Raw genomic sequence first — 23,806 nt, 5'->3', positions numbered from 1 at the left:
TCATTCCCAATTGTCTAAGGAAGAAAACAGACCCTCTTCTCCCAAACTCCCTCAGAGTGTGGCATATACCCACAGTTTAGGACTGTTCCTCCAGCAACCCAGAAGAGAACCATGATGTCTGGGCAATGCTTTGTTTATAACACAATGTGTTCCTAGCCTATTCTCTGCATAGACAAAATTTTCTATATCTCTGTCTTTCCCAGACATCATAAACTTCCAAACACCACTAACTATATTTCCATTCTAAGCAAACTTTCTAAATTATATTCTGTTCTTGGCAGTAAAAGTCAAGCCAAAGTTATCTAATTCATTCCGTAGAAAATTTTTAGTAGTCTTGCAACTTGAAAATAATTTATTTCATTAAATTCTAATTCTTGACAGTTCTGAGGCAGGTACAAAGAGTAATACAGAGAAATCAATACATCCTTTACTTCATTTCCCCAAATAGTATCATTTTTCAAGGTGGGAGTACAATTTCACAGCCAGGATATTGACATTGGTTCTATCAAATAAACAAACTTCTCTACCACCACAAGGATCTCCCAACTTGTCCCATTTTAGATAACGGTACTTGTCTACAACCTGAAATACCTCCTCATCTTCCAGTGCCATAAGTTTGCTATCCAATTCTACAATTGCATATAGGAAGCGTATTATGTAAATTGCATGATATAGCTCCCCACTTTTAAGACTGGCTTTTGTCTCACTTAGATGATTCCCTGGACATTAACCCAATCAGCATGCACCGAGTTAACTGCTTCCTGTTGTTTAATAATCCACCATGGTATAGATCTTCATAATGTGTTTAAGTGTCACTCACTGAAGAAATTTAAGCTGTTTCCTGATTGTCTCTTTCAATAAAGCTGATTCAAACATTTATGTAAAGAGTTGACATGAATACAATTGTGGCATTTCTATAAACTGTATCATTTAATTCCTTATAGTCAAGAGGAATGATTGATTTTTTTCATTCTTTTGAGTCTATATTTCTCATCATTTTAAGATATATGGGTAGGTAATGATATCTCATTTTACTTAGTTGTTAGCTTTTTGTAAAAATTGAGACAGGGACTTTCTGTGTTGCCCAGGAATATCTTGAACTCTAGATACACCCTCTTCAGTCCCACAAGTGCCGGAATTATGGACATGCCATACCACATCAAGTTTTCGTGATTATTCCCCTAACAGATAACAGCATGCCTTAGGAAAAGGTATAGATTCATCTACTGTGCATGGAGCGCCTATCAGGGACTACATTTGAAGAGAACTAATTCTATTATTTTCATTTTTGTAGTTTTTCAGACAAGATTTTTTTTGTGCAGTTTTTGTCTTTTTTAAGTTGCTTTGAAACCAGGTAGTAGTGGCGCACGCCTGTAATCCCAGCACTTTGGGAGGCAGAGGCAGGCAGATATCTGAGTTGGAGGCTAGCCTGGTCTACAGAGTAAGTTCCAGGACAGCCAGGGCTATATAGAGAAACCCTGTCTCGAAAAAACCAAAACCAAATCCCCCCACAAAAAATAAGTTGCTTTGATCCAAATTCTATATGTTGTTAATAAAACTGTCAATTTTCTGTTTATTAATATTTGTATTATATTTTTCCCAGCTTTTCATTCTAGCCTTCCTATACCATTGAATTTGAAGTGAATTTCAATACCATATTAGTGAGTGAGATTTGCAATCTACTCTAAGAATCTCTATCTTGGCTTATTACAGTATTTATTTAAAATGTAATTAGTATATTAAAGTGTAATTTTTATTTTTGGTTGTGCATTTGCCTTCTCATTTTTCATGACTTCTATAAGTTGTTTGAGCATGGTTCAAATCTTATTTTATCTATTTTTGTTCATTTAGAATTTTATTTTAATTTATTACTTAAAATGTTTATACTTGTACTTTTAGTTTAGATTTTATTGTTCTTTGATTATTCATCGATTATTATACTACATATAAACAACTTATCAAAACCATTTTATTATCGTCCTTATTTTGTATTTATTTGCTTGTTTGTTATTCTGTGTGTGTGTGTACTTGTGCGCACGCGCGCGCGAGCATGTGCTATGGTGCGTGTGTAGATCTCATAGGAGAATTTGTAGGACTTGGTGCTCTTCTTTCATTATGTAGTTCTTAGGGATCAAAGTCAGGTCATCAGGCTTCACAGCAAGCATCTCTCCCTGGTGAGTCAGTTTCACAAGTCCTACCTTCTTTATTAACAAAATAATAGTCTTTAAATATCCTCTGTATACATATAGAATTCAATTAGACATTCTATTTTTATTAACCATCAAATATCAAACCAAAACTCATAAATTATTAATTATCGCCAATTGTGTTTATTAATATTTCTATACACTGTATTTGCTCATCTTGATGTTCCAATGCTTCTTATTTCATATTGGGAGAATTTTCATTACCAGCATTTTAGGGTTACTTTATTGTTAATACATTCTCTTACTCTTGCTTTACCTGAGATGTCTTGGCTTACCCTTTATTCACAACATTTTTAACAATATATAGAATTATGCGTTTCAGCCCTTGAAAAATATTCACCCTGCCTTGCATTATTTCTTATGAGAAATCTACCATAATTTGAATTTTCACTCTGCTTTTCTCCACATGGAGTTTCTTCTGTATTCGAGATATTTTATTGTTTTAAATGTTCGTGTTTTCAGAAGTTAAGCTATGATGTGGATATTTAAATTATTTATTTGTATAATTATTTCATGTGACTGTGTATTTTGACTGCATGCATTCTGGGGACCATATGCGTCCCTGGTGCCCATGAATGTAAGAGGAGGGTGACAGGTATGTGTGAGCCGCCATAAGAATGATGGAAACTGAACTTAGATTCTCTGGAAGAACAAGTGTTCTTAACCACTGAGCAATTTTCCCAGATCTCTGTGATATGTTTTACTGTTGATCTTTTTTTATCTCTCTGAGATTTTTTTAAGCTTCTTCAACGTGTAGGTATACATCTCTTGCAAAATTGTGGGAGTTTTCAGCTAGCATTCATTTGATGTTCTGCTCTTCTCTCATCAGTCTATTTCTTACCTCTTCAGATTATGTCGTTTCTTTGTACCAGCAGCTGTAGGTAGAAACTAATATTTCACATTCCACTTGGGGTTCTTCACTATGGATGAATGTTAGGAGAGCACTACTGATACTTCCTCATATGAGAGTATTAGAAGTGACTCATGCTTGTTCCCTATCTGGCCTCTAATGACGCTGTCTGGAAGGGAAGTTTTCCCTTTCTACTAGATATTGATCATAAATGTCCTGACCCTCCACTGTCCTCCTCTCACATAAGGGGTCTCTTTGCCATATAACAATGGCAAACCCTACTTGAATCTTCTGATTTGTTCTATCTGTATGCATGTCAGGCAATATTTTGAACGCCTTACTGTACCATTTCCAAAGAACTGGAGGCTCTTCACTTACCTTGCTTGGGAAGGTTGGCTGTGCTTTCCATTGTGTGTAGCCATTATTGTAAGGAGTGTTTATTTGTTTCTTTCTTTTGTCTTCCTAGGCTCTTCCTTTTGTGGTCCTATTAATAAGAGAGTAGATTTCTTTTTTCTAGAGCTTTTCTTATATGTATCCATTGTGGTTGTGGATGTCTAAATTGTTTAAACACTTCTCTGAGTTATAGAAAAACAGAAGTAAACCCAAAGAAATCACTACATTGTACTCCTAGTATCCACTGTTACTGGCTCCTTCTATCCTTTAAAGTCTTCTGATTAGTTTATATACAATTGACGGGCATTTAGTAGCACACGTGATGTTTTAAAAATGAAATTACTATCCATTTTTTCTTTTAATAAAAATTCTCAGTCAGGAGAGACTCACCTCCATCTTGATTCCGGGCTCCAGAGATCGGACAGACTGAGGGACACAAACATAATCCTAGGCCCAACACCGCAGGGGTCTGAGCCTGACGGGCGTTGGCCTGCACCCAGGCCCTGGGCTGTTCGAGTGGCCATCGGGGGCCAACCCAGCCAGGAGTTTTTCTTGCCCTGGCCGGTGCACGCGCCGCCATTTTGCCTACAGGACCCAGAGTGCTCGGGGGGGGCAAAGACAGCTAACAAGCGTAGCTTGAGACTAACAAAACGGGGGTCTAGGCGCCAAAAGGCACAGGACTGACCCCAAGAATTGGGCGGCTTGGTGGGCCATCTGTGTGTCAACCCGCCCAGGAGGTTATTAGCACAACAGACTCTCCCGGTGCTTTTGGGGAGCACGGACGCTTACGCCCGCCATCCGGGTCACCTGGCGGACCCAATTAACAGTCATAGCCCTAGGGGAACTTTGCTCGGACCTTGGCCTCCCAGGCTTTTGCCTGGACTCAGGGCCTGGGCGACAAGGCTAACCTAGTGTGCGCCAGCACGGTTGGGGAAATCGGCTGCCCAGCGGAGTGAGCGGAACACAGGGGAGGTCACAGCAGCATACACCTTCGGAGCTCCCTGGGGGTGCACACAGGTTCCATCTGGTCCACAGACACAATCTGGGGCAAGGCCTCAGGCAGAAGCCCTCAGGTCAACTCTCTCCGCTTCAGATCAGCCTGGGCGGCCGCACCACATCTCCAGGTCCCTCAAGAGGCTAGTGGGGGGCTTCCGGGCGGCCAGCTGGGAGAAGTCGGTGTGCTCCAATAAATCCTGCTGGCCCCAGCGGGAGCCTTCAGGTGCCTGCTTAGGGATCTGAACAGCCTGGACAGCAGCACCCTGTCTACAGGCAGTGCAGGGTGTAAGCTGTGCACCAAAGGCCAACGGGGAAGGGGCAGCTTGCACTGGTGAGTCCAGCACTGACAAGACCAAGTAACACCAGTGAGAGCTAGATGGCAAAAGGCAAACGCAGGAACGTCATTAACAGAAATCAAGGCAATATGGCAACATCTGAACCCAATTCTCCTCTACCAGCATGTCCTGGATACCCCATCACACCAGTAAAACAAGATTTGGATTTAAAACCACTGGTCATGATGCTGGTACAGGAACACATGAAGGACATACTTAAAGAAATTCAGGAGAAAATGGATCAAAAGTTAGAAGCCCTTGCAAGGGAAACACAAAAATCATTGAAAGAAATGTAGGAGAATACAAAAGCCAACAAGGAAGAAATGCAAAAAACACTTAAAGAAATACAGGAGAACTTTGGTCAACAGGCTGAGGTCATGAAAGACGAAACACAAAAATCTCTTAAAGAAATACAGGAGAACTTTGGTCAACAGGCTGAGGTCATGAAAGAAAAAACACAAAAATCTCTTAAAGAATTACAGGAAAGCACAAACAAGCAAGTGAAGGAGCTAAGCAAAACCATCCCGGATCTAAAATCAGAAGTAGAAACAACTAAGAAAACTCAAAAGGAGACAAGTTTGGAGATAGAAAGCCTTGGGAAGAAATCAGGGGACAGAGATGCAAATATGAACAACAGAATACAAGAAATAGAAGAAAGAATCTCAGATGCTGAAGATTCCATAGAAACCATGGACTCAACAGTTAAAGAAAATGCAAAATGCAAAAAGCTTGTAACCCAAAATATCCAGAAAATCCAGGACACAATGAGAAGACCAAACCTAAGGATTATAGGCATAGATGAGAGTGAAGATTTACAACTTAAAGGGCCAGCAAATATCTTCAATAAAATTATGGAAGAAAACTTCCCTAACCTAAAGAGAGAGATGCCCATGAATATACAAGAAGCCTACAGAACTCCAAACAGACTGGACCAGAACAGAAATACTTCCCGTCACATAATAATCAAAACACCAAATGTTCTAAACAAAGAAAGAATATTAAAGGCAGTAAGAGAAAAAGGCCAAGTAACATATAAAGGAAGACCTATCAGAATCACAGCAGACTTTTCACCTGAGACTATGAAGGCTAGAAGGTCCTGGGCAGATCTCATGCAGACTCTAAGAGAACACAAATGCCAACCAAAACTACTATATCCAGCAAAACTCTCAATCACCATAGATGGAGAAACTAAGATATTTCACGACAAAACCAAGTTTACCCAATATCTATCCACAAACCCAGCCCTAAAAAGGATAATAGGAGGACAACACCAATACAAGGAGGGAAATTTCACCCTGGAAAAAGCAAGATAGTAACCTTTCATCAAACCCAAAAGAAGTTAAGCAATCAAATTTAAAAAATAACGTCAAAAATGATAGGAAGTAACAATCACTATTCCTTAATATCTCTTAACATCAATGGACTCAATGCCCCAATAAAAAGACACAGACTAACTGACTGGATACATAAACAGGACCCTACATTTTGCTGCTTACAGGAAACACACCTCAGGGTCAAAGACAAACACTACCTTAGAGTAAAAGGCTGGAAGACAATTTTACAAGCAAATGGTCTCAGGAAACAAGCTGGAGTAGTCATTTTAATATCAGATAAAAGTGACTTTCAACCCAAAGTCATCAAAAGAGACTCTGAGGGACACTTCTTGCTGGTCAAAGGAAAAATACAACAAGAAGAACTCTCAATCCTGAACATCTATGCTCCAAATGCAAGGGCACCCTCTTTCATAAAAGAAACTTTATTAAAACTCAAAGCACACATTGCACCTAACACAATAATTGTGGGTGACTTCAACACTGCACTTTCCTCAATGGACCGATCAGGAAAACAGAAACTAAACAAGGACACAATGAAACTAATTGAAGCTTTGGACCAATTAGATTTAACTGATATAAATAGAACATTCTATCCTAAAACAAAAGAATATACCTTTTTCTCAGCACCTCATGGTACCTTCTCCAAAATCGACCATATAATTGGTCACAAGACAGACCTCAACAAATATAAGAAGATAGAACTAATCCCATGCCTCCTATCTGATCACTATGGAATAAAAGTGGTCTTCAATAGCAACAGAAACAATAGAAAACCCACATACACGTGGAAATTGAACAATACTCTACTCAATGATACCTTGGTCAAGGAAGAAATAAAGAAAGAAATTAAAGACTTTTTAGAACACAATGAAAATGAAAACACAACATACCCAAATCTATGGGACACAATGAAAGCAGTGCTAAGAGGAAAACTCATAGCCCTGAGTGCCTCCAAAAAGAAAATGGAGAGAGCATACATTACCAACTTAATGACACACCTGAAAGCCCTAGAACAAAAAGAAGCTATTTCACCCAGGAGAAGTAGAAGGCAGGAAATCATCAAACTCAGGGCCGAAATCAATCAAGTAGAAACAAAGAGAACCATACAAAAAATCAACAAAACCAAGAGCTTGTTCTTTGGGAAAATCAACAAGATAGATAAACCCTTAGCCAGACTGACCAAAGGGCACAGAGAAAGTATCCAAATTAACAAACTTAGAAATGAAAAGGGAGACATAACAACCGAAACTGAGGAAATCCAAAAAATCATCAGATCCTACTACAAGAGCCTGTACTCAACACAACTGGAGAATCTGGAGGAAATGGACAATTTCCTTGACAGATACCAAATACCAAAATTAAATCAGGACCAACTAGACCATCTGAACAGTCCCATAAAGCCTAAAGAAATAGAAGGAGTCATAGAAAGTCTTCCAACCAAAAAAAAGCGCAGGACCAGATGGCTTCAGTGCAGAATTCTACCAGACCTTCAAAGAAGAGTTAACACCAATACTCTTCAAACTATTCCACAAAATAGAAACAGAAGGAACACTACCCAATTCCTTCTACGAAGCCACAATTACGCTGATACCAAAGCCACACAAAGATCCAACAAAGAAAGAGAACTTCAGACCAATTTCCCTTATGAACATCGATGCAAAAATACTCAATAAAATTCTTGCCAACCGAATCCAAGAACACATCAAAACGATCATCCACCATGATCAAGTAGGCTTTATCCCGGGAATGCAGGGTTGGTTCAATATACGGAAATCCATCAATACAATCCACTACATAAACAAACTCAAAGAACAAAACCACATGGTCATTTCATTGGATGCTGAAAAAGCATTTGACAAAATTCAGCATCCCTTCATGCTTAAAGTCTTGGAGAGAACAGGAATTCAAGGCCCATACCTAAACATAGTAAAAGCAATATACAGCAAACCGGTAGCCAGCATCAAACTAAATGGAGAGAAACTTGAAGCAATCCCACTGAAATCAGGGACCAGACAAGGCTGCCCCCTTTCTCCTTATCTTTTCAATATTGTACTTGAGGTACTAGCTCGGGCAATTCGACAACATAAGGAGGTCAAAGGGATACAAATTGGAAAGGAGGAAGTCAAACTATCATTATTTGGAGATGACATGATAGTCTACCTAAGTGACCCAAAAAACTCCACTAGAGAGCTCCTACAGCTGATAAACAACTTCAGCAAAGTGGCAGGTTATAAAATCAACTCAAGCAAATCAGTGGCCTTCCTATACTCAAAGGATAAGCAGGCTGAGAAAGAAATTAGGGAAATGACCCCCTTCACAATAGCCACAAACAGTATAAAGTATCTTGGGGTGACTCTTACCAAACATGCGAAAGATCTGTATGACAAGAACTTCAAGACTCTGAAGAAGGAAATGGAAGAAGACCTCAAAAAATGGGAAAACCTCCCATGCTCATGGATCGGTAGAATCAATATAGTTAAAATGGCCATTTTGCCTAAAGCAATATACAGATTCAATGCAATACCCATCAAAATCCCAACTCAATTCTTCACAGAGTTAGAAAGAGCAATTATCAAATTCATCTGGAAAAACAAAAAACCCAGGATAGCTAAAACTATTCTCAGCAACAAAAGAAAATCTGGGGGAATCAGTATCCCTGACCTCAAGCAATACTACAGAGCAGTAGTGTTAAAAACTGCATGGTATTGGTACAGTGACAGGCAGGAGGATCAATGGAACAGGATTGAAGATCCAGAAATGAACCCACACACCTATGGCCACTTGATCCTCGACAAAGAGGCTGAAAACATCCAATGGAAAAAAGATAGCCTTTTCAACAAATGGTGCTGGTTCAACTGGAGGTCAGCATGCAGAAGAATGCGAATTGATCCATCCTTGTCTCCTTGTACTAAGCTCAAATCCAAATGGATCAAGGACCTCCACATAAAGCCAGACACTCTGAAGCTAATAGAAAAGAAACTGGGGAAGACCCTTGAGGACATCGGTACAGGGAGAAAGTTTCTGAACAGAACACCAATAGCGTATGCTCTAAGAGCAAGAATTGACAAATGGGACCTCATAAGGTTACAGAGTTTCTGTAAGGCAAAGGACACCATCAAGAGGACAGATCAGCAACCAACAAATTGGGAAAAGATCTTCACCAATCCTACATCAGATAGAGGGCTAATATCCAATATATATAAAGAACTCAAGAAGTTAGACTCCAGAAAACCGAACAACCCTATTAAAAAATGGGGTACAGAGTTAAACAAAGAATTCTCACCTGAAGAACTTCGGATGGCGGAGAAGCATCTTAAAAAATGCTCAACTTCATTAGTCATTAGGGAAATGCAAATCAAAACAACCCTAAGATTTCATCTTACACCAGTCAAAATGGCTAAGATTAAAAATTCAGGAGACAGCAGGTGTTGGAGAGGGTGCGGAGAAAGAGTAACACTCCTCCACTGCTGGTGGGGTTGCAAATTGGTACAACCACTCTGGAAATCAGTCTGGCGGTTCCTCCGAAAACTGGGCACCTCACTTCCAGAAGATCCTGCTATACCACTCCTGGGCATATACCCAGAGGATTCCCCACCATGTAATAAGGATACATGCTCTACTATGTTCATAGCAGCCCTATTTATAATTGCCAGATGCTGGAAAGAACCCAGGTATCCCTCAACAGAAGAGTGGATGCAAAAAATGTGGTATATCTACACAATGGAGTACTATTCAGCCATTAGAAACAATGAATTCATGAAATTCTTAGGCAAATGGATGGAGCTAGAGAACATCATACTAAGTGAGGTAACCCAGACTCAAAAGGTGAATCATGGTATGCACTCACTAATAAGTGGTTATTAACCTAGAAAACTGGAATACCCAAAACATAATCCACACATCAAATGAGATACAAGAAGAAAGCAGGAGTGGTCCCTGGTTCTGGAAAGACTCAGTGAAACAGTATTTGGCAAAACCAGAACGGGGAACTGGGAAGGGGTGGGAGGGAGGACAGGGGAAGAGAAGGGGGCTTACAGGACTTTCCGGGAGTGGGGGGGGGCTAGAAAAGGGGAAATCATTTGAAATGTAAATAAATTATATCGAATAAAAAATGTAAAAAAAAAATCCTGGAGAAGCAAGAGGTACAATAATTAAAAAAAAATTCTCATAAAGTTCAAATATTGCCTCTTTCATTACAGCCTATAAATAAAAGTGGTGTCAATTGAGCAACAATTCAAATTTCCTGTCCTTCCCTTCACCATCCTTGTCTCTTTTTCCATAAGTAGATTCTTGTTATCATGAGAGGTATTTGCCAAGTATTGTCATAGGTCATGTCTATTTCAGTTGTGCTGTGTCCAGATAAAACAACATTATTAATAATCTGGGGATTTATATACAAAAGCAACAAGAGCTTTCTGCTTAGCTTTAAGCAAGTCCAAATGATCTAGGGTATGAATGCTCTGAGCTTGTTATTTGCCTGTCTGTATGTTAATTTCTAACCCTTTCTGTTGCAGTATTATTACAAGGCAATATGTTTCAATTTTCAGTTGGATTTCTGTTAGTTTAAAAAAATACCTGAAACCGTCAACTTAAATAACAGGATTAAAAGAGTATTTTTCTGTTCGTCTTCTGAACAAAATGTAGATCTCTCATCTCCTCCAGCACTATGCTTTTCTGGATGCAGCTATGTCTAATGCCAAGATGATAAAAAATGGAACCTCAGAACCAAAAAACCAGTCTTAATTAAATAGTATCCTTAGTAAGAGTAGCTGTGAACTGTGCCGGGGGCAGGTGGCAGATCAGGGACTCCCGCCACCCTCTCACTCACACCCAGAGACAGCTTGATTCTCAGCAGATCCATCATGATCAGGCTCATGGGTAAAACACACACTCCCCTACACAAATACCTGGCCTAAAGTGGACCCCCATTGGGCACAGTGGAGGAGAGTCCCATCTACCATGCCAATGACACACCTTCCTTCCAGCCCAAAACTCTACCATGGTCAGAGGCAGTGTTCCAGATTTCCTCCCACATCCAGAGACAGCTTGACTGCCAGGAGGTCCTTCATAATCATGATCATAGGAAGGACAAGCTCCAGTCAGAGAGCAAGCCCAGTTAGCACCAGAGAATATCAGATGGCAAGTGCAAGAACATAAGCAATAGAAATCAATGGCACTTGGCAACATCAGAACACAGTTGCCCCACAACAGCAAGCCCTAGATACCCAAACACAACAGAAAAGCAAGAATTTGAGCCGGGCGGTGGTGGCGCACGCCTGTAATCCCAGCACTTGGGAGGCAGGGGCAGGCAGATTTCTGAGTTCGAGGCCAGCCTGGTCTACAGAGTGAGTTCCAGGACAGCCAGGGCTACACAGAGAAACCCTGTCTCGAAAAACCCAAATCAAATAAAAAAAAAAAAGAAAGAAAGAATGAAAGAAAGAAAGAAAGAAAGAAAGAAAGAAAGAAAGAAAGAAAGAAAGAAAGAAAGAAAGAAAGAAAGAAAGAAAAGCAAGAATTTGACCTAAAATTCCATCTCCTAAAGATGATAGAGGATCTTAAGGAAGACTCCCTTAAATAAATCCAGGAGAATATAGGTAAACAGATACAAGCACTTAAAGAGAATACACATAAATCCTTTAAAGAAATATAGCCCGACAGGCATTGGCCTGCACATAGGACCTGAGCTGCTTTGTGGGCAATCTGTGTGCCAATCCGGCCAGGAGGTTGTTGGCCCAGCAGACGCTCCCAGCACTTTCAGGGAGTGCGCCCATCCTGGCCAACTGACAGAACCAGTTAACACTCATAGCCCAAGGGGAACTTTTCTCGGGACTTAGCCTGCCAGGCTTTTGCCTAAACTACTGGGCCTGAGCAGCTTGGCTAGCCTTGTGTGCACCAAACCGGTTGGGAGATCAGCTGCCCAGCAGAGTGATCATCATTCAGAAAAGGCCCCGCAGTATACACCATCAGCACTCCCTGAAGGAGCAAACGGGCACCACCTGGTTCACAGAGACAATCTGGGGCAAGGCACACTAGGGCTCCAAGGGCACCCAAGAGGAGGACAGCACATCAGCAATCTGTGACAGGGGAAACCCAGCCATCCAGTGCTGCAGAAATAGCCCTAGAGCCTCACAGGAGGCTCAAACACAAGCCAGAGACAAGACCAACTGATGCCAGAGAATAAGATGGCAAAGGGCAAACTCAGGAACGCTACTAACAGAAATCTAGGCAATATGGCAGCGTCTGAACCAAACTCTCCAACATCAGCAAGTCCTAGTAACACAAACACACCAGAAAAACAAGATTTGGATTTAAAATCACTGTTCATGATGCTGCTAAAAGAACACAAAAAGGACATAAATGAATCTCTTAAAGAAATACAGGGGAACATGAATAAGCTAGAAACCCGTATACTGGAAACACAAAAATCACTTAAAGAAATTCAGGAGAATAAGGCTCAAGAGATAGAAGCCAATAAAGAAGAAACAAACAAACAAACAAAAAACTTAAAGAAATGCAGGAGAACTTGAGTCAACAGGCAGAAGTCATGAAAGAGGAAACACAAAAATCTCTTGAAGAATTAAAGGAAAATACAAACAAACAAATGAAGGAACTGAGAAAAACCATCCTGGATCTAAAAACAGATGTAGAAACAACTAAGAAATCACAAAGGGAGACAACTTTGAAGATAGAAAGCCTTGAGAAGAAATCAGGGGCCATAGATGCAAATATCAACAACAGATTACAAGAGATGGAAGAGAGAATCTCAGATGTTGAAGATACCATAGAAACCATTGACTCAACAGTCAAAGAAAATGCAAAATGCAAAAAGCTTGTATCCCAGAACATCCAGGAAATCCAGGACACAATGAGAAGACCAAACCTAAGGATTAGAGGTATAGATGAGAGTGAAGATTTACAACTGAAAGGGCCAGCAAATATCTTCAACAAAATTATGGAAGAAAACATTCCCAACTTAAAGAGAGAGATGCCCATGAATATATAAAAAGCCTACAGAACTCCAAACAGACTGGACCTGAGCAGAAATACCTCCTGTCATATAATAATCAAAACTCCAAATGCACTTAACAAAGAAAGAATATTAAAGGCAGTAAGAGAAAAAGGCCAAGTAACATATAAGAGAAGACCTATCAGAATCACACCAAACTTCGCACCAGAGACCATGAAAGCTACAAGATCCTGGGCAGATCTCATGCAGACTCTAAGAGAACACAAATGTCAGTCAAGACTACTATACCCAGCAAAACTCTCAATTACCATAGATGGAGAAACCAAGATTCCCTGACAAAACCAAATTTACACAATATCTTTCCACAAACCCAGAACTGCAAAGAATAATAGGAGGGAAAACTCCAGTACAAGGATGGAAACTACACCATGGAAAAAGCAAGATAGTTACCTTCTTTCATCAAAACCAAAAGAAGATAACCACTCAAATATAAAAATGACATCAAAAATGACAGGAAGTAACAATCATTATTCCTTAATATCTCTTAACATCAATGGTCGCAATTCCCCAATAAAAAGACATAGACTAACAGACTGGATAAGGAAACAGGACCCAACATTTTGCTGTATACCAAAAGTACCTTAGAGTAAAAGGCTGGAAGACAATTTTACAAGCCAATGGTCTCGAGAAATGAGCCAGAGTAGCCATTATAATATCAGATAAAAAATGACTTTTAGCCTAAAGTCATCAAAAGAGACACAGAAGGACATTTCTTTCTGGTCAAAGGAAAAATCCACCAAGAACTTTCAATTCTGAACATCTATGCGCCAAATGTAAGGGCACCTTCATTCATAAAAGAAACTTTACTAAAGCACAAAGCACACATTGAACCTAACACAATAATTATGAGTGACTTCAACACTCTACTCTCCTCAATGGACCGATCAGGAAAACAGAAAATAAACAGGAACACAGTAAAACTAATTGAAGCTTTGGACCAATTGTATTGGACTGATATTTATAGAACATTTCACCCTAAAGCAAAAGAATATACATTTTTCTCAGCACCTCATGGTACCTTCTCCAAAATAGACCATATAATTGGTCACAAGACAGACCTCAACAAATATAAAAAGATCGAACTAATCCCATGGCTATCAGATCACTATGGAGTAAGAGTGGTTTTCAATAGCAACAAAAACAACAGAAAGCCCATATACACATGGAGGCTGAACAATACTCTACTCAATGACACCTTAGCCAAAGAAGAAATAAAGAAAGAAATCCGAGACTTTTTAGAATTTAATGAAAATGAAGGCACAACATACCCAAATCTTTGGGACACAATGAAAGCAGTGCTAAGAGGAATACTCATAGCCCTGAGTGCCTCCAAAAAGAAAATGGAGAGAGCATACACTAGCAACTTAACGACACACATGAAAGCCCTGGAACAAAAAGAAGCCAATTCACCCAGGAGGGGTAGAAGACAGGAAATCATCAAACTCAGGGCTGAAATCAATCAAGTGGGAACAAAGAGAACCATACAAAGAATCAATGAATCCAGGAGCTGGTTCTTTGAGAAAATCAACAAGATAGATAAACCCTTAGCCAGACTAACCAAAGGGCACAGAGAAAGTATCCAAATTAACAAACTTAGAAATGAAAAGGGAGATATAACAACGGAAACTGAGGAAATCCAAAAAATCATCAGATCCTACTACAAGAGCCTGTACTCAACACAACTAAAGAATCTGAAGGAAATGGACAATTTCCTTGACAGATACCAAATAACAAAATTAAATCAGGACCAAATAGATCATCTAAACAGTCCCATAACGCCTAAAGAAATAGAAGGAGTCATAGAAAGTCTTCCAACCAAAAAATGCACAGGACCAGATGGTTTCAGTGTAGAATGCTATCAGACCTTCAAAGAAGAGTTAACACCAATACTCTTTAAACTATTCCACAAAATAGAAACAGAAGGAACACTACCCATTTCCTTCTACGAAGCCACAATTACGCTGATACCAAAACCACACAAAGATCCAACAAAGAAAGAGAACTTCAGACCAATTTCCCTTATGAACATCGATGCAAAAATACTCAATAAAATTCTTGCCAACCGAATCCAAGAACACATCAAAGCGATCATCCACCATGATCAAGTAGGCTTTATCCCAGGGATGCAGGGTTGGTTCAATATATGGAAATCCATCAATGCAATCCACTACAAAAACAAACTCAAAGAAAAAATCCACATGGTCATTTCATTGGATGATGAAAAAGTATTTGACAAAATTCAGTATCCTTTCATGCTTAAAGTCTTGGAAAGAACAGGAATTCAAGGCCCATACCTAAACACAGTAAAAGTAGTATACAGCAAACCAGTAGCCAGCATCAAACTAAATGGAGAGAAACTTGAAGCAATTCCAATAAAATCAGGGACTAGACAGGACTGCCCCCTTTCTCCTTATCTTTTCAATATTGTACTTGAGGTACTAGCTCGGGCAATTAGACAACATAAGGAAGGCAAAGGGATACAAACTGGAAAGGAAGAAGTCAAACTATCATTATTTGCAGATGATATGATAGTCTACCTAAGTGACCCAAAAAAACTCCACTAGAGAACTCCTATAGCTGATAAACAACTTCAGCAAAGTGGCAGGTTATAAAATCAACTCAAGCAAATCAGTAGCCTTCCTATACTCAAAGGATAAGCAGGCTGAGAAAGAAATTAGGGAAATGACACCCTTCACAATAGCCACAAACAGTATAAAGTACCTTGGGGTGACTCTTACCAATCTCATGAAAGATCTGTATGACAAGAACTTCAAGACTCTGAAGAAGGAAATGGAAGAAGACCTCAAAAAAATCGAAAAACCTCCCATGCTCATAGATCGGCAGAATTAATATAGTTAAAATGGCCATTTTGCCAAAAGCAATATACAGATTCAATGCAATACCCATCAAAATCCCAATTCAATTCTTCATAGAGTTAGAAAGAGCCATTCTTTTTGCATTTTGCATTTTTTTAATGGTTGAGTCCATGTTTTCTATGGTATCTTCAGCATCTGAGACCTCCACGTAAAACCAGACACACTGAAACTAATAGAAAAGAAACTGGGGGAAACCCTTGTGAACATGGGCACAGGGGAAAAGTTCCTGAACAGAACACCAATAGTTTATGCTCTAAGATTAAGAATTGACAAATGCGACCTCATAAAATTACAAATTTTCTGTAAGTCAAAGGACACTGTTAAAAGGACAAAATGGCAACCAACAAATTGGGAAAGGATATTCGCCAACCTTACATCTGATAGAGGGCTAATATCCAATATATACAAAGAACTCAAGAAGTTAGACCCCAGGGAACCAAATAACCCTATTAAAAAATGGGGTACAGATCTAAACAAAGAATTTTCACCTGAGGAAATTCGGATGGCCGAGAGGCACCTTAAAAAATGCTTAACATCATTAGTCATTAGGGAAATGCAAATCAAAACAACCCAGAGATTTCACATTACACCAGTCAGAATGGCTAAAGTCAAAAACTCAGGAGACAGTAGGTGTTGGCAAGGATGTGGAGAAAGAGGAACACTTCTCCACTGCTGGTGGGGCTGTAAGATGGTACAACCACTTTGGAAATCAGTCTGACGGTTCCTCAGAAAACTGGACATGACATTTCCGGAGGACCCTGCTATACATCTCCTGGACATATAGCCAAAGGATTCCCCAGCATGCAATAAAGACACATGCTCCATTATGTTTATAGCAGCTATATTTATAATAGCCAGAAGCTGGAAAGAACCCAGATGTCCCTCAAAGGAGGAATGGATACAGAAAATGTGGTATATTTACACAATGGAATACTACTCAGCAATTAGAAACAATGAATTCACAAAATTTTTAGGCAAATGGTTTGATCTGGAAAATATCATCCTAAGTGAGGTAACCCAATCATAAAAGAATACACATGGAATGCAATCTCTGATAAGTGGATATTAATTAGCCCAGAAGCTCTGAATCTCCAAGGCACAAATCGCATAACAAATGACTCTCATGAAGAAGTATGGAGAGGGTCCTGATCCTGGAAAGGATTGATCTAGCATTGGAGGGGAATATAAGGACAGAGAAAAAGGAGGGAGGTGATTGGAGAATGGGTGGAGAGAAGAAGGTTTATGGGACATATGGGGAGGTGAGATCTGGGAAAGGGGAAATCATTTGGAATGTAAACAAAGAATATAGAAAATAAAAATATTAAAAAAAAGAATTTAATGAAATTGAAGGTGCAATATACCCAAACTTATGAGACAAAATGAATGCAGTGCTAAAAGGAAAACTCAGCTCTGAGTGCCTCCCAAAAGAAAGTGAATAGAGCATACACTAACAGCTTGACAGAACACCTGAAAGCTCTAGAATAAAAAAGAAGCAAATACACCCAAGGGGAGTAGATAGGAAATCGTCAAACTCGGGGCTAACATCAATCTAGCAGATTCCACCTCACACCAATCAGAATGGCTAAGGTCAAAAATTCAGGTGACAGCAGATGCTGGCCAGAATATGGAGAAAGAGAACACTCCTCCATTCCCAGTGGAATTGCCAGTTGGTACCAACAGTTTGGAAATCAATTGGGCAGTTCCTCAGAAAATTGGAAATAGAACGAACTTGGGGCGGCGGCGGCGGCGGCAGCAGCAGCAGCAGTGGCTGCTCCAGCTGAAGGGCCATCAGCAGTGGAACCAAGGCGTCACAGGGACCAGTTAGGCCCTGCGCCCACGACCACTGACCTTCGCTGACCAGCCGGACAGCAAGCAGCTGCAGTTGTGCGGCGCCTTTCCTGCACGGAGGCCACTTCAGAACTCGGCCTCCCACCAGTCAGGAGAGGAGGATCCATCTTGGTTCCTTACTCCAGGAATCGGACAGACTGAGGTACACAAACATAATCCGAGGCCAACACCGCGGTGGTCTGAGCCCGACGGACATTGGCCTGCACCCAGGCCCTGGGCGGGTCGGGGGGCCATCGGGGTGCCAACCCAACCAGGAGGTTTTTTGCCCAGGCCTGCGAGCGCGCCACCGCCATTTTGCCTGCAGGACGACAGAGAGCTCAGGCGGGCAGACCTGTAACAGGCATAGCCTAAGGCTAACAAAGCGGGGGTCCAGGCCCCAAAAGGCACAGGACTGACCCCAAGAACTGGGCGGCTTGGTGGGCCATCTGTGAGTCAACCCGCCCAGGTGATTATTAGCAAAGCAGACTCTCCCGGCGCTTTCAGGGAGCGCGGGCGCACACGCCCGCCATCCTAGTCACCTGGCAAACCCAATTAACAGTCAAAGCCCTAGGGGAACTTTGCTCGGACCTTGGCCTCCCAGGCTTTTGCCTGGACTCAGGGACTGGGCGGCCAGGCTAACCTTGTGTGCGATAGCCCGGTTGGCAGATCGGCTGCCCAGCGGAGTGAGCGGAACTCAGGGGAGGTCACAGTAGCATACACCGTCGGCACTCCCTGGGAGTGCACACGGGCTCCATCTGCTCCACAGACACAATCTGGGGCAAGGCCTCAGGCAGAAGCCCTTAGCTCTACTCTCTCCGCTTCCGGATCCAGATCAGTCTGGGCGGCAGCATTACATCTCCAAGTCCTGCAAGTGGCTAGCTGGGCTTCCGGGCGGCCAGCTGGGAGAAGTCAGTGTGCTCCAGTGAATCCAGCGGGCCCCAGCGGGAGCCTTCGGGTGCCTGCTTTGGGATCTGAACAGCCTGGGCAGCAGCACACTGTCTACAAGCAGTGCAGGAGGTAAGCTGTGCACCAGAGGCCAACTGGGAAGGGGCAGCTTGCACTGGTGAGTCCAGCACTGACAAGATAAACTAACACCAGTGAGATCTAGATGGCAAAAGGCAAACGCAGGAACGTCACTAACAGAAATCAAGGCAATATGGCAACATCTGAACCCAATTCTCCTCTACCAACATGTCCTGGATACCCCATCACACCAGTAAAACAAGATTTGGATTTAAAATCACTGGTCATGATGCTGGTACAGGAACACATGAAGGTCATACATAAAGAAATTCAGGAGACAATGGATCAAAAGGTAGAAGCCCTTGCAAGGGAAACACAAAAATCATTGAAAGAAATCCAGGAGAATACAAAAGCCAACAAGGAGGAAATGCAAAAAACACTTAAAGAAATACAGGAGAACTTTGCTCAACAGGCTGAGGTCATGAAAGACGAAACACAAAAATCTCTTAAAGAAATACAGGAGAACTTTGGTCAACAGGCTGAGCTCATGAAAGAGAAAACACAAAAATCTCTTAAAGAATTACAGGAAAACACAAACATGCAAGTGAAGGAGCTAAGCAAAACCATCCAGGATCTAAAATCAGAAGTAGAAACAACTAAGAAAACTCAAAGGGAGACAACTTTGGAGATAGAAAGCCTTGGGAAGAAATCAGGGGACAGAGATACAAATATCAACAACAGAATACAAGAGATAGAAGAAAGAATCTCAGATGCTGAAGATTCCATAGAAACCATGGACTCAACAGTTAAAGAAAATGCAAAATGCAAAAAGCTTGTAACCCAAAATATCCAGGAAATCCAGGACACAATGAGAAGACCAAACCTAAGGATTATAGGCATAGAGGAGAGTGAAGATTTACAACTTAAAGGGCCAGCAAATATCTTCAATAAAATTATGGAAGAAAACTTCCCTAACCTAAAGAGAGAGATGCCCATGAATATACAAGAAGCCTACAGAACTCCAAACAGACTGGACCAGAACAGAAATACTTCCCGTCACATAATAATCAAAACACCAAATGTTCTAAACAAAGAAAGAATACTAAAGGCAGTAAGAGAAAAAGGCCAAGTAACATATAAAGGAAGACCTATCAGAATCACAGCAGACTTTTCACCTGAGACTATGAAGGCTAGAAGGTCCTGGGCAGATCTCATGCAGACTCTAAGAGAACACAAATGCCAACCAAAACTACTATATCCAGCAAAACTCTCAATCACCATAGATGGAGAAACTAAGATATTTCATGACAAAACCAAGTTTACCCAATATCTATCCACAAACCCGGCCCTAAAAAGGATAATAGGAGGACAACACCAATACAAGGAGGGAAACTTCACCCTGGAAAAAGCAAGATAGTAACCTTTCATCAAACCCAAAAGAAGTTAAGCATTCAAATTTAAAAAATAACGTCAAAAATGATAGGAAGTAACAATCACTATTCCTTAATATCTCTTAACATCAATGGACTTAATGCCCCAATAAAAAGACACAGACTAACTGAATGGATACGTAAACAGGACCCTACCTTTTGCTGCTTACAGGAAACACACCTCAGGGTCAAAGACAAACACTACCTTAGAGTAAAAGGCTGGAAGACAATTTTACAAGCAAATGGTCTCAGGAAACAAGCTGGAGTAGCCATTTTAATATCAGATAAAATTGACTTTCAACCCAAAGTCATCAAAAGAGACCCTGAGGGACACTTCTTGCTGGTCAAAGGAAAAATACAAAAAGAAGAACTGACAATCCTGAACATCTATGCCCCAAATGTAAGGGCACCCTCTTTTGTAAAAGAAACTTTATTAAAACTAAAAGCACACATTGCACCTAACACAATAATTGTGGGTGACTTCAACACTGCACTTTCCTCAATGGACCGATCAGGAAAACAGAAACTAAACAGGGACACAATGAAACTAATTGAAGCTTTGGACCAATTAGATTTAACAGATATATATAGAACATTCTATCCTAAAACAAAAGAATATACCTTTTTCTCAGCACCTCATGGTACCTTCTCCAAAATCGACCATATAATTGGTCACAAGACAGACCTCAACAAATATAAGAAGATCGAACTAATCCCATGCCTCCTATCTGATCACTATGGAGTAAAAGTGGTCTTCAATAGCAACAGAAACAACAGAAAGCCCACATACACGTGGAAACTGAACAATACTCTACTCAATGATACCTTGGTCAAGGAAGAAATAAAGAAAGAAATTAAAGACTTTTTAGAACACAATGAAAATGAAAACACAACATACCCAAATCTATGGGACACAATGAAAGCAGTGCTAAGAGGAAAACTCATAGCCCTGAGTGCCTCCAAAAAGAAAATGGAGAGAGCATACATTACCAGCTTAATGACACACCTGAAAGCCCTGGAACAAAAAGAAGCTATTTCGCCCAGGAGGAGTAGAAGGCAGGAAATCATCAAACTCAGGGCCGAAATCAATCAAGTAGAAACAAAGAGAACCATACAAAAAATCAACAATACCAGGAGCTGGTTCTTTGAGAAAATCAACAAGATAGATAAACACTTAGCCAGAATGACCAAAGGGCACAGAGAAAGTATCCAAATTAACAAACTTAGAAATGAAAAGGGAGATATAACAACGGAAACTGAGGAAATCCAAAAAATCATCAGATCCTACTACAAGAGCCTATACTCAACACAACTGGAGAATCTGGAGGAAATGGACAATTTCCTTGACAGATACCAAATACCAAAATTAAATCAGGACCAACTAGACCATCTAAACATTCCCATAATGCCTAAAGAAATAGAAGGAGTCATAGAAAGTCTTCCAACCAAAAAAAGCACAGGACCAGATGGCTTCAGTGCAGAATTCTACCAGACCTTCAAAGAAGAGTTAACACCAATACTCTTCAAACTATTCCACAAAATAGAAACAGAAGGAACACTACCCAATTCCTTCTACGAAGCCACAATTACGCTGATACCAAAGCCACACAAAGATCCAACAAAGAAAGAGAACTTCAGACCAATTTCCCTTATGAACATCGATGCAAAAATACTCAATAAAATTCTTGCCAACCGAATCCAAGAACACATCAAAACGATCATCCACCATGATCAAGTAGGCTTTATCCCAGGAATGCAGGGTTGGTTCAATATACGGAAATCCATCAATACAATCCACTACATAAACAAACTCAAAGAACAAAACCACATGGTCATTTCATTGGATGCTGAAAAAGCATTTGACAAAATTCAGCATCCCTTCATGCTTAAAGTCTTGGAGAGAACAGGAATTCAAGGCCCATACCTAAACATAGTAAAAGCAATATACAGCAAACCGGTAGCCAGCATCAAACTAAATGGAGAGAAACTTGAAGCAATCCCACTGAAATCAGGGACCAGACAAGGCTGCCCCCTTTCTCCTTATCTTTTCAATATTGTACTTGAGGTACTAGCTCGGGCAATTCGACAACATAAGGAGGTCAAAGGGATACAAATTGGAAAGGAAGAAGTCAAACTATCATTATTTGCAGACGACATGATCGTCTACCTAAGTGACCCAAAGAACTCCACTAGAGAGCTCCTACAGCTGATAAACAACTTCAGCAAAGTGGCAGGTTATAAAGTCAACTCAAGCAAATCAGTGGCCTTCCTATACTCAAAGGATAAGCAGGCTGAGAAAGAAATTAGGGAAATGACCCCCTTCACAATAGCCACAAACAGTATAAAGTATCTTGGGGTGACTCTTACCAAACATGTGAAAGATCTGTATGACAAGAACTTCAAGACTCTGAAGAAGGAAATGGAAGAAGACCTCAAAAAATGGGAAAACCTCCCATGCTCATGGATCGGCAGAATCAATATAGTTAAAATGGCCATTTTGCCTAAAGCACTATACAGATTCAATGCAATACCCATCAAAATCCCAACTCAATTCTTCACAGAGCTAGAAAGAGCAATTATCAAATTCATCTGGAACAACAAAAAACCCAGGATAGCTAAAACTATTCTCAGCAACAAAAGGAAATCTGGGGGAATCAGTATCCCTGACATCAAGCAATACTACAGAGCAATAGTGTTAAAAACTGCATGGTATTGGTACAGTGACAGACAGGAGGATAAATGGAACAGGATTGAAGATCCAGAAATGAACCCACACACCTATGGCCACTTGATCCTCGACAAAGAGGCTGAAAACATCCAATGGAAAAAAGATAGCCTTTTCAACAAATGGTGCTGGTTCAACTGGAGGTCAGCATGCAGAAGAATGCGAATTGATCCATCCTTGTCTCCTTGTACTAAGCTCAAATCCAAATGGATCAAGGACCTCCACATAAAGCCAGACACTCTGAAGCTAATAGAAAAAAAACTGGGGAAGACCCTTGAGGACATCGGTACAGGGAGAAAGTTTCTGAACAGAACACCAATAGCGTATGCTCTAAGAGCAAGAATTGACAAATGGGACCTCATAAAATTACAAAGTTTCTGTAAGGCAAAGGACACCATCAAGAGGACAAATCGGCAACCAACAAATTGGGAAAAGATCTTCACCAATCCTACATCAGATAGAGGGCTAATATCCAATATATATAAAGAACTCAAGAAGTTAGACTCCAGAAAACCAAACAACCCTATTAAAAAATGGGGTACAGAGTTAAACAAAGAATTCTCACCTGAAGAACTTCGGATGGCGGAGAAGCATCTTAAAAAATGCTCAACTTCATTAGTCATTAGGGAAATGCAAATCAAAACAACCCTAAGATTTCATCTTACACCAGTCAGAATGGCTAAGATTAAAAATTCAGGAGACAGCAGGTGTTGGAGAGGGTGTGGAGAAAGAGGAACACTCCTCCACTGCTGGTGGGGTTGCAAATTGGTACAACCACTCTGGAAATCAGTCTGGCGGTTCCTCCGAAAACTGGGCACCTTACTTCCAGAAGATCCTGCTATA

The 23,806-nt window shown here is 40.6% G+C and overlaps 1 long non-coding RNA gene across 4 annotated transcripts in view; it reads right to left on the bottom strand.

Moving 5' to 3' along the window:
- Nucleotides 1-23,806, bottom strand: part of LOC127678547 (uncharacterized) — a 136,932-nt gene that overhangs the window by 92,396 nt on the left and 20,730 nt on the right. For 3 of the 4 annotated variants that reach the window (XR_007976591.1, XR_007976594.1, XR_007976592.1), the window contains exon 3: nt 3,436-3,541. The exons of the other annotated variant lie outside the window; for it this stretch is intronic. This is a non-coding gene — a long non-coding RNA (uncharacterized LOC127678547). The remainder of the gene's footprint in view (nt 1-3,435; nt 3,542-23,806) is intronic. 4 annotated transcript variants of the gene reach the window in all.

This window comes from Apodemus sylvaticus, chromosome 2 (assembly GCF_947179515.1).
Source record: "Apodemus sylvaticus chromosome 2, mApoSyl1.1, whole genome shotgun sequence".
In the NCBI taxonomy this organism is placed as follows: domain Eukaryota; kingdom Metazoa; phylum Chordata; class Mammalia; order Rodentia; family Muridae; genus Apodemus; species Apodemus sylvaticus.
Note: the sequence above shows the minus strand (reverse complement) of the source record. Positions and strands in the feature narration are given on the sequence as shown.